Below are 14,952 nucleotides of genomic sequence, written 5' to 3'. Positions count from 1 at the left end.
AAGATAAATTTTATTTATGTAGATTTTACCCCAATTTTAAAAAGTATACAGGCATAGTGGATTTAGTAGCTGGCACTAACCCTAGCACTGAAACAGAATACCCACGGAAGAAACCAACCTGGGAAAGGCCTTCCCACCACTGAGATTCAGAACTCGCTGGAGAGACATTCTGTGTCCTTTCTCCCTCACACACAAAGGTACAGTTTAAAGGGGCACAGGTCACTCAAGCTTGGGCTTTGTTGTTGACTTGGATTTGGATCACCGTTACGTCAGTTTGCTTAGGGAACATGAACAGATCTCCGATTGCCATACATAGCCTCACCCAAGACCACCTGGGCACCGGGAGAAGCAGGTGAAATTGTATCAGTCAGGTGGTAGAAACAAGGTTGAACCGGTCGGGTGTTTGAACGGTGTGAGGGGATGTTCGGAGGCACGTTTGGGGGTACTATTGGAGCATCAGGCACAGAGGCATACTTCAGACATGGCCATGAGCTCGTGAGTTTTCTTATTTCCATAGTATGTAGAAAAGGATGACAAACCCCACAGAAGGGAAAGTTGTAGAAATAGCTGTCACCCAACCCAGCAGACCATGACTGCACTGAGTTTCAGTGGACAAGGAATGCAATAATTGTACACTTGCCCTCACAGTTCAGCACCCCCAGGGTTTGTCTCTCCCCTGTCCTCCCGAGATGCTGGAGTTATTCCTCTCTCTCTACCAGCACAAAATCGGCACAAACCATTTTAGGCCCATGTTTGGGTCCCTTTTTTGCTTGTAGGAGGAAGAAAAGAGCATCATGGCCAGGAATGGTCAGGGTAAATCCTAAATTTTCAAAATAGGCTTATATAGCTCATCATCTCTTTTGTCCTGATCATTACTCAGGAAGCACCAAGGAGAGATGACCCCATGCTAGGCATGGCACATTCATTGACTGTATTAGTCACCTAGAGCCAACATAACAAAATACCACAGGCCAAGTGCCTTAAACGTAAAAACCCTGGGTCAAGTAAATGCCAATAGACATTCACTTCCTCACCCTTCTGGAGGCTAGAAGCCCACGATCAAGATGCTGGCAAATTCATGCTCTGATAAGAGCCCTCTTCCTGGCTTAGAGGGGACCACCCTCTCACCATGTGCTCACACGGCCTTTGGTATTATCCATGGCCTAGAGTCTCTTCCTCTTCTTATAAGGATACCAGTTCTGTTGGATCAGGGCCCCACACAAATGACCTCATTTAACCTTAATTACCCCTAAAGGCCTATCCCCTAATGCAATCACTTGGGGGTTAGGGTTTCAACCTATGAGTTGGGGGGTGGGGTACACAATTCAGCCCATAACAGTAACCCAGCTAAGGAGGAGGTGACAGAGATAAACGTCTTAACTCATAAGATGTCTTATGAGTTAAGTTTGGAGGAGACGATTCCACTGCTGGATAATGCCACTTGCCTGCAGGTGGAGAACATGTCAAGTCCATGATAGACCTTGACAAGGGGCCCTTTCTTCGGTGGCCTTTGCATCGTCCACTGTAGGTGGTATGGGAAGCTGAAAAAAAATGCAGTTTTGTTTCAAGGGCCATAGGGTGCATGTTGGCTATGGAGCTGCTGTAAGTCCTAGTGCCTACAACAGTGCCTGGCACATCACAGGTGCTCAATAAATTTATAGTCACTGGACTTCTTGGCCTGTCTAATTCTTTTAAACTCTTTTACTTCTATTTTATTTTGCTGAGTTTTTGTCATTCCTGCCTTCTGTGTCCTTAATATTTTCAGTAGTGTTGGGTTTGTGGTTTGTTTGTTTGTTTGTTTGTTTGTTTGTTTTCTCCCTTGGGCTCTTTTCTGTTTTTATTTATTTTCTTTTTCCACTTTCTTCCTGAGCTCCTGTTTTGCCCCCTGATGTCTTACCATCTTATCCCTGCACTCTTTCTTCTTAGAGGCAGTCCCTTCATTAAGTTTTCTAAATGCCTGACAACTGGTTATAGCTTTTGTCTGCTCTATGGCAGCATTTTCCTGGTAAGGGTTCCACATCTGCCACTTGCTTTTCCTGTCCCTTTCCTATGCATGGAGAGATCCTTTGCCTTTTCCTCTTTGATGATTCATCTTTGAACAGGTGGAGTTTTTCCTGGACCAACTCTTTTTGGGAATGTCATGTGGGAGGCTTCAAAACAATGTTCCCTGTTGGCCGGAATTTTCCTGATGACCCAGGGTTTACACGTGAGCCTGATCAACCTTCACTTCTCAGCTTAGGTAAATCTGGGCAAGTGTGACAACCCATGTAAGAAATTGGACCTACGTATGAAATGCTGGCCTCTGCCAAGGAGACTTGCATGATTTGATTTTCATTTATTTATTCATTTGTTGCCTGAATGATGAGATTGGAAGCTTATGTCCCAGTGCCTGGGGGCAGAGAGAAGGTAGAAAGACAGTGTCTGCAGTCAGCCTCACAAGGACCAGGTTTGAGCAGTTTGGAGAAGACAGAGCTCTTCTTCGGGCCCTGATGCTCACATCAGAGACCACAGCATGACAAAAAGGGCAAGAGCTTCTCCCCACTCCTGCCAGGAGCAGGGGCCAAGAGGAACACAGCCCTGCTTTGGCATCACATCAACTGAAACCTTAGGTTACAGAGGACAGAAGCCAGCCCAAACAATGTGTGCAAGCAGCCAGCTTTCCATTCTCTTTCCACCTACTTCCACCTTCTGTGCCCAGTGCCACCATCAACAATGGGACCACCTTCCCCACATCTTGCCCCCCTGGCCACCTCCTGGCTCTGGACCCAAGCTTGGCCTAGAACCTTTTAAGACCCAGTTAGGAGTCTAAATGTCTAGACATCTTAATCAAAGAAGAATCTATTAAAGATTGAAAGATCAAAGGAGGAATTAAATATCAGCTTCTGTATAGATGGGGCCCTCTGGAGTTCCCATGCCTGTCAGGGGCCCTGCCTCAGGTGGCTCAGCTGTAATCAACTTTGGACTTCCCTTCAGATTCAAATTCCCGGAGAGAGAGTTTTATGTGTATCGATAATGTGAGAAAAGAACTAAAATAGATCAGCTGCCAAGGATTAATGTCATAGTTTTTGCTTTTGCTTTTATAGAAGAAACGCCAGCGCAGTATCCTGCTTGAGCCTGTCCTCCCTAGAGATCCTCCTGACCATTTCATTTATTCATTTAAGATCAAAGGAACCAAGGGATAGCAACAGCCAGACTTAATCGTCAATAACCCTGTACCCTTTACCATGGGTAAAAACCAACCAACCACTCTCTTCACTATGGGTTTCAACTTAAAATATGACACGTCTTTGGAAATGTCTGTTTCCTTTTACAATCTTTATATAATCTATGTTACCGGGGTCCATCTTCATTTCGCTGCTAAAAAGATTCTACCTCAACTCAGTCCCATCCATATCCCCTATTGGCATGAGTCGTGTGGAGGTCAGGTGAAATGCTTTCTGAAAACCTGCCTAAAGCCAACTTCACAATCTAAGAGGAATTCTGATGGGGAGAATTTGGAGGGGACTCAATTTGGGGAGGATTCAATTAAATTGATAAAAGGTTTAGAAATTGGACCTACGTAAGAAAAAAGAATTCATGGAAAAGAAAAAGCTATTTCATTACACAGAGAAATTAAAACCTGAAGCAATTACCACTGAGGTTTTTGGTTCGGGAAATGAGTATCGACTACCTACTGGGTGCCAAATGACGTATTTCATGCAAATGGTACTAAAATAGGTAAGACCTACGCCCAGCCCTCCAGAGCTCATTGAGCAGTAAAAGTATTTGAATGTTTCTGCAGGAATCATCAGGAACTGGGATCAACAATCTATTATATTTAAATTGCCTTTTTCCCCCTGATTATAAAAACAATGCATGCTTATTAAAGAGAATTGGGAAAACAAAGAAGAAATTAAAATTTTTCTGTGACGCTGCCAGCCGCAATAATCAGTTAATGTTTTTGTAGCTATATGTGCTTATAATAAGCACTGACATTGATTAAATGCATTCCATATGTTGGAATCTCATTTCATCATTGGCCCTATGAAGTGGGTACCATCATTTTACTAATGAGGAAACAGGTTTTGAAGTTAATCTGCTCAAATTTTCATGGCTAGGAATTGGCAGAAGTAGAAATAATCCAAGACTCACTTGTCTTATTCTCAAGCTCTCAAGCAGCCCAGGGACCAGATGGATGCACCGGTCAAGCGTTTGTCATCAGAGGGGCAAGGCAATTCTGAATACAGCCCCATGGCTGCAACTCAGATGGAACTTTCAGGGGACTAATGCCCAGTTCCTATGAAGAGACAAGGGCTAAACTAGCTGTACTCTCTAAAAATGAAAATAAAGCAAAACAAAGTCTCTTTGGGAACTCTTTAGTAATAATGTAAGGAGCAGAAAAGAATTCTTTGTCACACTCTGGGAGGAGAGCGCCATGAATGGAAATGGCTGTGTCTGCAAATGAAATGCTGCCACCTGGTGGAATTGGTTGTACAGAACATAAGACGGGCTCTGAAACACTCCCTCCGTGGCAAAAGAAATATTTGGAAAGAAATTTACATGTTGGGGTTCTGCATTAGCGGGTAGGGACAAGAGTTATAAATGCCGATGTCACCCTCAACTCTCCCCATATCCTGATAAGGCTTGAAGAAATTCAGATTATGTATATTTTCCTATAATCATAAAAAAGTGGTTTTTTCTTACTTTATTATAATGAAATTACTTCTGATGTTCACACACCTTAAATACTTAGGAGATCTCCTAGGTCATTTTCAGGGGTTGTTTGGTATCTAATGAACAGGGCACAGAGTAAATGATCAAAAAATGCCATGTAGGGGTGCCTGGCTGGCTCATTTGGTAGGTAGAGCATGTGACTCTTGATCTAGGGTGTGAATTTGATCCCCATGTTTGGTAAAACAAAAAAACGGGCTCCTGGGTGGCTGGGTCAGTGGAGCATGCAACTCTTGATTTCAGCTCAGATTGTGATCCCAGCGCCATGGGATTGAGCCCTGAGTCAGGCTCTGTGCTGAGCATGGAGCCTGCATAGCATTCTTTCTCTCTCCCTCTGCCCCTCTCCCCTGCTCGCTCTCTCCCTCTCTCTTACTCTAAAATAAAAACATAAAAATAAAACGTTTAAAATTTAAAAAAACAAAGCAAGTGCCATCTGTTGGGTTTGTCTGTTTCACTCTGCCTAGGATGAGAGGCTCTCAATCATTGCGGTACTAAAGGCAGCAAAACACCCTCCTGCCCAAGCACCCATTTGTATTGACTACCTGAGTCACTTGTCCTTTTATTCCCTTTTCTAACATAACTTGGAAGGTTATGATCATTGTTGTACATCTCTGTTCACTAGACAAAATAAGTTTGAAATAAAGAGATGTATGTCCAAACCCAAAAAGTTTTGGCTATCTTGATCCTCTGGCAAAGACAGATGAAGGGGAGCCTGGGTGACTCAGTAGGTTGAGCATCAGACTCTTGATCTCCACTAAGGTCATGATCTTGGGGTCGTTGAGTTCAAGCTCCGTATCAGGCTCCGCACTGGGCGAAGCCTACTTAAAAAAAGACAGATGAAGAGTCCTGTGCAGGATGTTTATGGGGCTAGATATATGCCATTGAACACGAGCACTTAATCTCCAGTTCAGGGCCAGACTTCTAGGAGTCTACATCCCCCCTGGAATAGTCGGCAAAATGGGATTTGTCTGAAAATGTTACCGTTAGGAATTATTATGAAAATTATTAGCTTTAAATAAATAAATGATGATGCTGATCAGGGAGACTTTCATCCTTCTCTCCTATAGACCTGCAGACCAAGCTAAAGCTAACTAGAATCTGTGTAAAAAGGCCCTGGGCAACAATAAGGGGGCCCCCCTGAGTTTGGCTCTGCCCATAAAAGCTTGGTGGCTTTGGGTACTTAATGGCCCAGCTTCTCATTTTCCTTATCTGAGTAGTAAAAGCATTTGATGGTATAATGTTTAAGCTCTTTTGCATTATTAAAATTCAGTGATTTAGGAGAATGGCTTTCAAACTTTTTTAGCTTTAAACCCCCTCCTAGGTTTCTGAAGATTCCCTTGGGCCACTCCAACCATTTGATTTAAATTTGAAAGCCCTAGGGGCTCCAAGGAGCTCAGTTTGAAAATTACTGTCTCTGTATAATCCTGTGAATCATTGAATTGATATGTGAAAAGGTAACTAATATCCTTAAAGAGGATTTTGCCAGAAAGTTGTGTTTAAAATGAACCTGGATGACCTAGTAAGATTTCCTCTTGATTTAAATTAAATCTAAAATTAGGAGCCCCTGTGTCTTTCCTTTCCAACTGAATTTCTGATTGATAAGCAATTAGCAGATACTTCTCATTTAGCATTTTTCATTTTTTTGCTTTCCAAACTCCCATCCATCTAATGAAAAAAAAAAAAAACACTTAAGGATTATTGGGTTTAAATGAAGTCCTAGAAAAAGCAAATTTAATCTACACTGGAAAATCAGAAGAATGGTTGCCCTTGGGAGAAAGGGGTGAGGGTGAGGGTTTTCTGGGAAAGAATCAGCATTTGGGGGTGATTTGGGGGTTATACATCTGTCAAAACTTAGTGGATATGCACTTAAGATTTTTTTTCATTTCATTGAATTTAAATTTCACATTTAAAAAATTTGAATACTGTGGAATATTATTCAGCCTTAAAAAGAAAGAAAGTCCCGTCACTTGCTATAATGAGAATGAGCCTTAAGGACATCATGCCAAGTGAAATAAGCCAGTCTCAAAAAAGGTCTTGTTCTGACGTAGCCTTATGGCATCTGCTCGGGGCAAACCAAACATCTCTGATTTCTGCAACCAGGTGCTTAACCTAGCAACCTTATCTAGGTGAGGACAGCTACATAGGTCAGGATCTGGCAGGAAAGTGACTCACTCAAACAAGGTAACTGAGGAGAATTTAACGAAAGGACCATTTATAGAAGTGTGAACAGGGGCGCCTGGGTGGCTCAGTCGGTTAAGCGGCCGACTTTGGCTCAGGTCATGATCTCGCGGTCCGTGAGTTCGAGCCCCGCGTCGGGCTATGTGCTGACAGCTCAGAGCCCGGGGCCTGTTTCAGATTCTGTGTCTCCCTCTCTCTGACCCTCCCCCATTCATGCTCTGTCTCTCTCTCTCTGTCTCAAAAATAAATAAACGTTAAAAAAATTTTAAAAAAAAAGTGTGAACAGGTTCAGGGTATGGCTTCCCTCCACCTGGACCCCATCAAGGTGACCCCCTTTATGTAGGCTTATGCCCCAGCCGTCTCCCTACTCCTCTCCAGTTCAGGTGACCCATCTTTAGTCCCTCTGGGGGTGGAGTTGTGAGCTATGCCAATGGTTCAGAGTCCCAGCTAGCAATAAACTCACCTGGGGAACCTTTGAAATACATCAGTGTCTGGGGCTCACCCCTAGAAGTTCTAATTTAATGGGTCTCGGGTGAAGCTTGGTGCTATTGGCATTGTTCCTCTTTAAAAATTCTCAAGTGAGAGGTGCCTGTGTGGCTCAGTCAGTTCAGTGTCTGACTCTTGATCTCAGCTCAGGTCTTGATCTCAGGGGTCATGGCTGCAAGCCCCATGCTGGGCATGAAGCCTACTTAAAAAAAAAAAAAAAATTTAAACTAAACTAAAAGCTTGCAGGTGACTCCAGCAGGCCCAGATCAATTATTTCAGACTCTGAAGGGTGTAGGACTGGGTACTTTTTCGATGTTCCCCAGGACAGCCCGAGCCAAGAAGTTCTGTCCAGTTTTCTATCAAAATTTGTTGTTTTAGCATAAACTTGGGGATCTGCTGTCCTCAGACCTTCCTCTCAAAGTGAATGTCAGAATAATTAATTTGGAATAATTCAGAGTAAAATAATTCCATTTAATTCCTTAGCGTCGATTAATTTCACACTAATAACCCTACTCTGGTTTTGTCAGCATCTCTGGCTAGACCAGAGCCACTAACAAGGGAATAGAGAAAAGCAACATCTGTATTTCAGAGCAGCATTATTCACAGTAACCAAAAGGTGGAAACAACCTAAGCGTCCGCTGACAGGTGAATGGATAAGCAGAATGTGATGTGTACATTGATAGAATACTACTCAGCCTTAAAAAGGAAGGAAACTGTGACACATGCTACAACAGGGATGAACCTTGAGGAAACCATGCTAAGTGAAAAAAGCCAACCACAAAAGGACACATGCTATACGACTCCACAATTACACAAGGGACTTAGGGTAGCCAAATTCATAGGGACAGAAAGTAGGCTGGAGGGAGGAGAGAGTGGGGAATTGTTTCAGTTTTGTAAGATGAAGAGTTCTGAAGGTTAGTTGCACAACAACATGTTGAACACCACTGAACTGGGGGCGCCTGGGTGGCTCAGTTGGTTAAGTGTCCAACTTTGGCTCAGGCCATGATCTCACAGTTCATGAGTTTGAGCCCCACATGAGGCTCTGTGCTGACAGCTCAGAGCCTGGAGCCTGCTTCGGACTCTGTGTCTCCCTCTCTCTCTCTGCCCTTCCCCCGCTCGCGCTCTGTCTCTGTCTCTCGAAAATAATAAATAAACATTAAAAGATAATAATAAATTAAAAAGTAGATCACTGAACTGTACACTTAAAAATGGTTAGGATGGTAAATGTTATTTGTACATTAACCGCAGTTTAAAAACATTTCTAAAGCAGGAATATTTAAATAAAATAGTTCAAAGTATACCTTTGTACACACATTTGACAAGAAAAAGTCCCCCCCTCAGACTTCCTCCTGCCCCAGCCCTGGGGCTTGCTGTGGATACTGGGAGAGCAAATCTTATCATGTTCCTTTCTTCTTAATCTGGCCTGGTGGGAAGACCCCACTGGGCCTAAGAACATGAACTAACTGGAAAAGAAAAACTTGGCAGGCTCCTGCTAATTCTCCGTGTGGTCAGTGCAGGTGTCCAGAGTGAGGGGCTCAGCTGTCCAGAAGGAAGCCAGCAAGGACTCCGTTACAGTTGGGACAACCTGGGGCGGGGCCCCACAGAGCAAGAAGAGAACGGTGGAAGTAAAACTTCTCTGCCGAGTAAGGTAGAAGGAAGAGGATGCGATTTCCATTTATACTGCTGTAGGAGAATGTTCTTCGTTGACATGGATCCCCACTGTGCTGTCTCTGAGGAGTGTCTATCATGTGAGCTGCTTCGTGGGCTTCTGTCCAAGAGTCACCCTCCGGGGAGCTGGAGAATCACAGGGGAAAGGCAGAAGGTGACATCACCTTGCCCTGGGGGAGAGAGCTCGCGGCCTGGGAAATGGGGAGCAATGCCCATTGGGCTCCTCTGTAGCAGCTCTTTGGTGACAGGATTCTAAACAAAACTCACCCTCAAGGAAAGGGATTTCTGGGGTTTACTGTGTTCCACTGCGCTGTTCAGGGTAGAGGTACAGATCCCAGGCTCTGTATGCTTCCATGTACAGCCTACAGAATCCAAGAGGAGGGTTAAATTTAAGAAACCCAAAGTGAGGCAAGAACTCATTATGCCCACAAGAGGACTCTTATACAGTATTTAACATTTTCTCCTTTTGACTCCAGGAACCATATTTAGCATCCAGTTTTAAGAAACGTTTTCTGCTGTGAAAATCAACAAAGATCAACCAAATGAGATCATTTATTCAGGGTTTGCTGTAGCAAAGGAGTCAGCCACCAATACACATTTTGGCAGAGTCTCAGAAGCAGGCAGAGGAGTGGAAAAGCTTCACCATGGAAAGAAGGGAAGGCTGTGGCCTTGCCCTGATTGGAGGCTGTTGGCGTGTGTAAACTGTAGGCTGGCCAACTAGAAGTGGGGTATTGTACGGGGTTGATGAGGAGTGCATATTTCCTTTCTATGGAAAAAATAGGGGCAAGAGATAGGGAGATGGTCAGTTATTAATAAAGGGCTGACCATTGGGGTCTGACTGTTACAGGAGTTATTGCTTGACTTCCTGGACTGATGGGTAGAGATGGAGGTCCAACTTCCTACACTTCTGACTAACAGAGAGTAGATTGGCTCCCGTGGTTGCTTCAGAGTGTAGGCTAGAGTTCAGTTTGTATATGTGGTCTGGTCATTGTCCATTTGTGTAATTAGCGTCTCACTACCAAACCTTGAAGTGTTTCAGCCTGAAAGTCTAGAGAGGGTGGATTGCAGGAGTCCAAAAAGATGCGCATCCAAGGGAAGGTCAGCTTTCTTTGCTCCCCCTCTGCTCAGGCCTGTGTGGCAATAGCAATGTCAGATCAAGGGGGACAATGGTCCAGAAGTTCCAGATGTGGCCACTGAAAGGGCGGGCCTACGCCGGCAGACTCCATCTTGTTCTGTGACCTTCACCTTGACCACACCTCCTCCCCTTGAGTAACCGCGCCCCCTCACCTGCCTAACAGGACTCGGACCCTTCCCCAGCCAATCGGCTGAGGCCATAGCCATTACCTCACCAACTGCCCCTAGGCCCCAATAAAACCTTTGTCCTTTTGAAACTCGCTCTCTCTCCCTGGTATCTCACCGCCGCGTCGGTGCAGGTAGGGGATTGAGCTCGAGCTAACTCGAATAAAGGCTCTTTTGCTTTTGCATCGGACTCGGCTCCCTGGCGGTATTTGGGGATCACGAATTCTGGGCATAACAGCCACTACCAAAGCTGAAAATGAGGAGAGGCAGATAACAACAGGGAAGGCACTGCCGCAGTATGGACCCGCTCAGGAGTCACAGTGAGAACCCTTTTTCCAAATATTTAAGAGGAAGGTTATCTTGATGGCTGAAGGAAGCGCTCCAGTTACACTGTGTAAGATAAGGGATTCCCCGAGAAGATAAGGAATTCCCCGAGAGCACAGCCCTTTGATGAAATCCCCAGTATCCCTGAATATTTCAGAAGTAGAGTTGGCCTTGAAAATGATGTCAGTCAACATGTCTTAGCATCACATTTGCAAACAGCTTCTTTGCTGCCCTTCTCCTACCATCAGTTTTACCTAGAAATCTTTAAAATGGTCTCTGAGAATCATTCTGCCCCACCTGAGCCCATATCTTTGGTTTATGATTCTCCTATGGCTTTTAAATTGCTGTATAGTTTATTGTATTCATACTGACTTCTCTTCACCTCCAACAGACTGTGGGCTGTCTTTTTTTTTTTATCACCTGCAGGGCAGGTACTGGCATTGAAACAACACTGGCTGATCTGCATCTCTGTGAAGGGTGACACATTGGTTCTCCCCAGTACTTACTGAGAAGAGCTTTCCTGACAAAGCCGAAGATGGGTGCTGGAGGACACAAAAGATGTGGCTGTGACTGCCTGCTGGCCTCAGGGTATGAGAAAAGCGGCCGAGTAAATACATACATACATTTACATACAAAGTAAAGGAATGGAAGTAAGTACAAAGTGCCTTGGGAACACAAATAAGGAAGTAACTTGCTTTGACTGGCAAATCTGGCTTCACCAAAGAGGTTAAGTTTTGAAGGATGAAAGGAGGTTTGCAGAGAAGGAGTAAAACATCCAGGCAGAGGGAATGTGACAGAATGCACAGTAGCCCAGGTGATGGCATCTAGGGGAGCGCAGGTGGGTGGAGGAGGGCTGGTGGAGAGGCAGCTGCCACTGTCCACGGGGACCAGATTGTGAAAAGCCTTGTTTGCCATTTTTATAAGGCATTTGGATTTCATTCTAGTCGCAACATGGAGTCTACGCAGGCTGCTAAGCACAGGAATGTCAAACGTCTGTGTTGTATTATAATTTTGGCATCGATGTGGCAGATGGATGAGGACACCCGGTTTAAGAGACCACAGATTGTAAGGACCTGAACTAGACAAATGGTGGGGGTCGTGGGTTGGGAGGGAGAGAATGGGCTTAAGAGGTATTAAGAAAGCAGAGTTAGTGGGACTTGGGAACCTCATATGTCAGGAGGGAGTGAAACAGAAGAATTGGGGGTGCTAGGCTTTTAGCTTAGACAACTGGATTTGCAGTAAGGAATTATAATTGACAGGTTTAGTCCTGGGTTACGATGGAAATGCCCAAGGAAGGGCACCAGGGGCCATTACACAGAGGAGAGCACACTATATACACTCCATAGACAAAACCACAAGGTTTCTCCCAAAATCTGTAAATCACCGAAAGTCCCTTCTGCTTCCCTGGGGCAAACCACTCTCCTTGGTGGTTTTCAGGAAGTCAGCTTGCCAAAAGACAAAAGGGAAGTCTCACTGTTTCACGCACTGTGTGGTGTTTGCATTTATAATCCTTGCCCTGCCTTTATTCCACCACAGTCTGTGCTTGATTGGTCTCCCGCATGTATGAGTAAATATCAGCTGTGATAAATGTCTCAAAATTGTTCTTCGATAGTTATTTCTGGACTCTCCATCGAGATCAGCGCACCTTAGTTCCCTCATTGGAGCTTATATGTGGCATTTCTTCTGGACACCTTGAATTCTGAATCGTCTTCCCTCGGCCCCTCTGGTGGGACTCTTTCAGTGGCCATTAAGATTTGTGACTCGGGGCACCTGAGTGGCTCAGTCAGTTAGCTTTTCATTTTGGCTCAGGTCATGATCTGAGCCAAACGGTTTGTCGGTTTGAGCCCCACATCAGGTTCTGTGCTGACAGCCTGCTTGGGATTCTCTCTCCCTCTCTCCCTTTCCCTCTCTCTTTCAAAAATAAATAACTTAAAAAAAAAAAATTTGTTACTCTTGCATGCTGAAACCGGCTCCTGAACAGTTTTGTCTCAACAGCAGCTGCTTTTTTTTTTTTTTCCATTGGTGGACAAAAAGGTGGTTGTTAGGCCTTGATTATCTGATCTCTGTTAAGTGGCAAAGACTGGGAGCTTAGTGTCTCTGTCTTTTTTTTTGTTCCTGCTTTTCTTGAAGCTTCTACTATTTGGGAAGCCGGTATGTGTGCCTTGAGATCACAATACAATGATTTAATCAGGAACTCGCCACCCTCAACTGTAACATTGAAAATTGTTATGTCGGGGCACCTGGGTGGCTCAGTCGGTTAAGCGTCCGACTTCAGCTCAGGTCATGATCTCACAGTTCGTGAGTTCAAGCCCCACGTCGGGCTCTGTGCTGACAGCTCAGAGCCTGGAGCCTGCTTCCGATTCTGTGTCTCCCTCTCTCTCTGCCCCTCCCCTGCTCATGCTGTCTCTCTCTGTCTCAAAAATAAATAAAACATTAAAAAAAATTGTTGGGGCGCCTGGGTGGCGCAGTCGGTTAAGCGTCTGACTTCAGCCAGGTCATGATCTCGCGGTCTGTGAGTTCCAGCCCCGCGTCGGGCTCTGGGCTGATGGCTCAGAGCCTGGAGCCTGTTTCCGATTCTGTGTCTCCCTCTCTCTCTGCCCCTCCCCCGTTCATGCTCTGTCTCTCTCTGTCCCAAAAATAAATAAACGTTGAAAAAAAAAATTTTTTTTAAATTGTTATGTCATATCTAACAGTGCTGATTTATTGTATTTTTCAAGTATTGATAGTGTTATGCCCAGAATTCGTGATCCCCAAAGACCACTAGGGAGCCGAGTCCGATGCAAAAGCAAAGAGCCTTTATTCGAGCTAGCTCGAGGTCAATCCCCTACCTGCACCGACGCAGCGGTGAGATACCAGGGAAAGAGAGCGAGTTTCAAAAGGACAAAGGTTTTATTGGGGCCTGGGGGCAGTTGGTGAGGTAATGGCTATGGCCTCAGCCGATTGGCTGGGGAGGGGTCCCGGGGAAGGGTCTGGCAGGTGAGGGAGGGTTTACTCAAGGGGAGGAGGTGTGGTCAAGGTGAAGGACACAGAACAAGATGGAGTCGGCTGGCGTAGGCCCGCCCTTTCAATAGAATCCTTTGTGTTCTTTGTCTTATGCTCTATATTTACATTTGCCAGTTCTCTGAGGGTCTATAAGTGAAAAAAGCCTTGCCTCTCCTTGCAAAGGAAGGAAGTACTAAGAAAATATTTTCTCTTTTTTAAAAAAAAAAATTTTTTTTTCAACATTTCTTTATTTTTGGGACAGAGAGAGACAGAGCATGAACGGGGTAGGGGCAGAGAGAGAGGGAGACACAGAATCGGAAACAGACTCCAGGCTCTGAGCCATCAGCCCAGAGCCCAACGTGGGGCTTGAACTCACGGACCGCGAGATCGTGACCTGGCTGAAGTCGGATGCTTAACCGACTGCGCCACCCAGGCGCCCCTGAAAATATTTTCTCTTTTAAGCAGTTTGTTAATAATTATATTTCTTTTGTATTTGTGGAAATCTTTTTTTTTTAATTAGGCTTCATACCCAGCCTAGAGCCCAACACAGAGCTTGAACTCATGACCCCGAGATCAAGACCTGAGCTGAGATCCAGAGATCAGGAGTTGGACGCTTAACCACCTGAGCCACCCAGGGGCCCCATATTTGTGGAAATCTTTTTAAGCAGCTTTATTGAGAGGTAATCCACATATAATGAAATTCATTCATTTAAAGCATAAAATATCATAGGTTTTAGTATAGCCACGGAATTGTGCAGCTATGACAGTTTTTGAACGTGTTGATCACCCCAAAGAAAACCCAGACTCATTTGCAGCCAGTCCCTTTTTTCCCCAGTAGCTGTGCCCCCACCGCCACCCCAAGTCCTAGGCAACCGTTACTTTCTCTATAGAGAGATTTGCCTATTCTGGACATTTCATATAAATGGAATCATATAATATGTGGTATTTCGTGCCTGACTTCTTTCACTTAACAATGTTTTCAGGGTTCATTCATACTGTAACATCTATCAGTACTTTATTTCTTTTTATAACCAAATGGTATTCCATTGTATGGATATACCACATTTTGTTTATTCATTCATCAGTTGCTACACATTTGGGTCGTTTCCACATTGGGGCTGTCATGAATAATGAGCTATGAACATTTGTATACAAATTTTTGTGTGGACATATGTTTTCATTTCTCTTGGGAAGATGCCAAGGAGTGGAATTGCTGGGTCATGTGGTTAACTCTGTTTAACTTTTTTCAACGTTTATTTATTTTTGGGACAGAGAGAGACAGAGCATGAACGGGGGAGGGGCAGA

The 14,952-nt window shown here is 44.6% G+C and overlaps 1 long non-coding RNA gene across 3 annotated transcripts in view; it reads left to right on the top strand.

Moving 5' to 3' along the window:
* Positions 1 to 13,013, top strand: part of LOC125160130 (uncharacterized) — a 35,091-nt gene extending 22,078 nt beyond the window's left edge. For 2 of the 3 annotated variants that reach the window (XR_007150145.1, XR_007150147.1), the window contains exons 2-3: positions 8,892 to 9,196; positions 11,092 to 13,013. This is a non-coding gene — a long non-coding RNA (uncharacterized LOC125160130). The remainder of the gene's footprint in view (positions 1 to 8,891; positions 9,197 to 11,091) is intronic. The other variant, XR_007150146.1, reaches the window with a different exon arrangement.
* The last annotated feature ends 1,939 nt before the right edge of the window (positions 13,014 to 14,952 follow it).

Source organism: Prionailurus viverrinus, chromosome A2 (assembly GCF_022837055.1).
Source record: "Prionailurus viverrinus isolate Anna chromosome A2, UM_Priviv_1.0, whole genome shotgun sequence".
Lineage (NCBI taxonomy): Eukaryota > Metazoa > Chordata > Mammalia > Carnivora > Felidae > Prionailurus > Prionailurus viverrinus.
The sequence above is the reverse complement of the archived record's forward strand: the minus strand, read 5'-3'. Positions and strand labels throughout refer to the sequence as shown.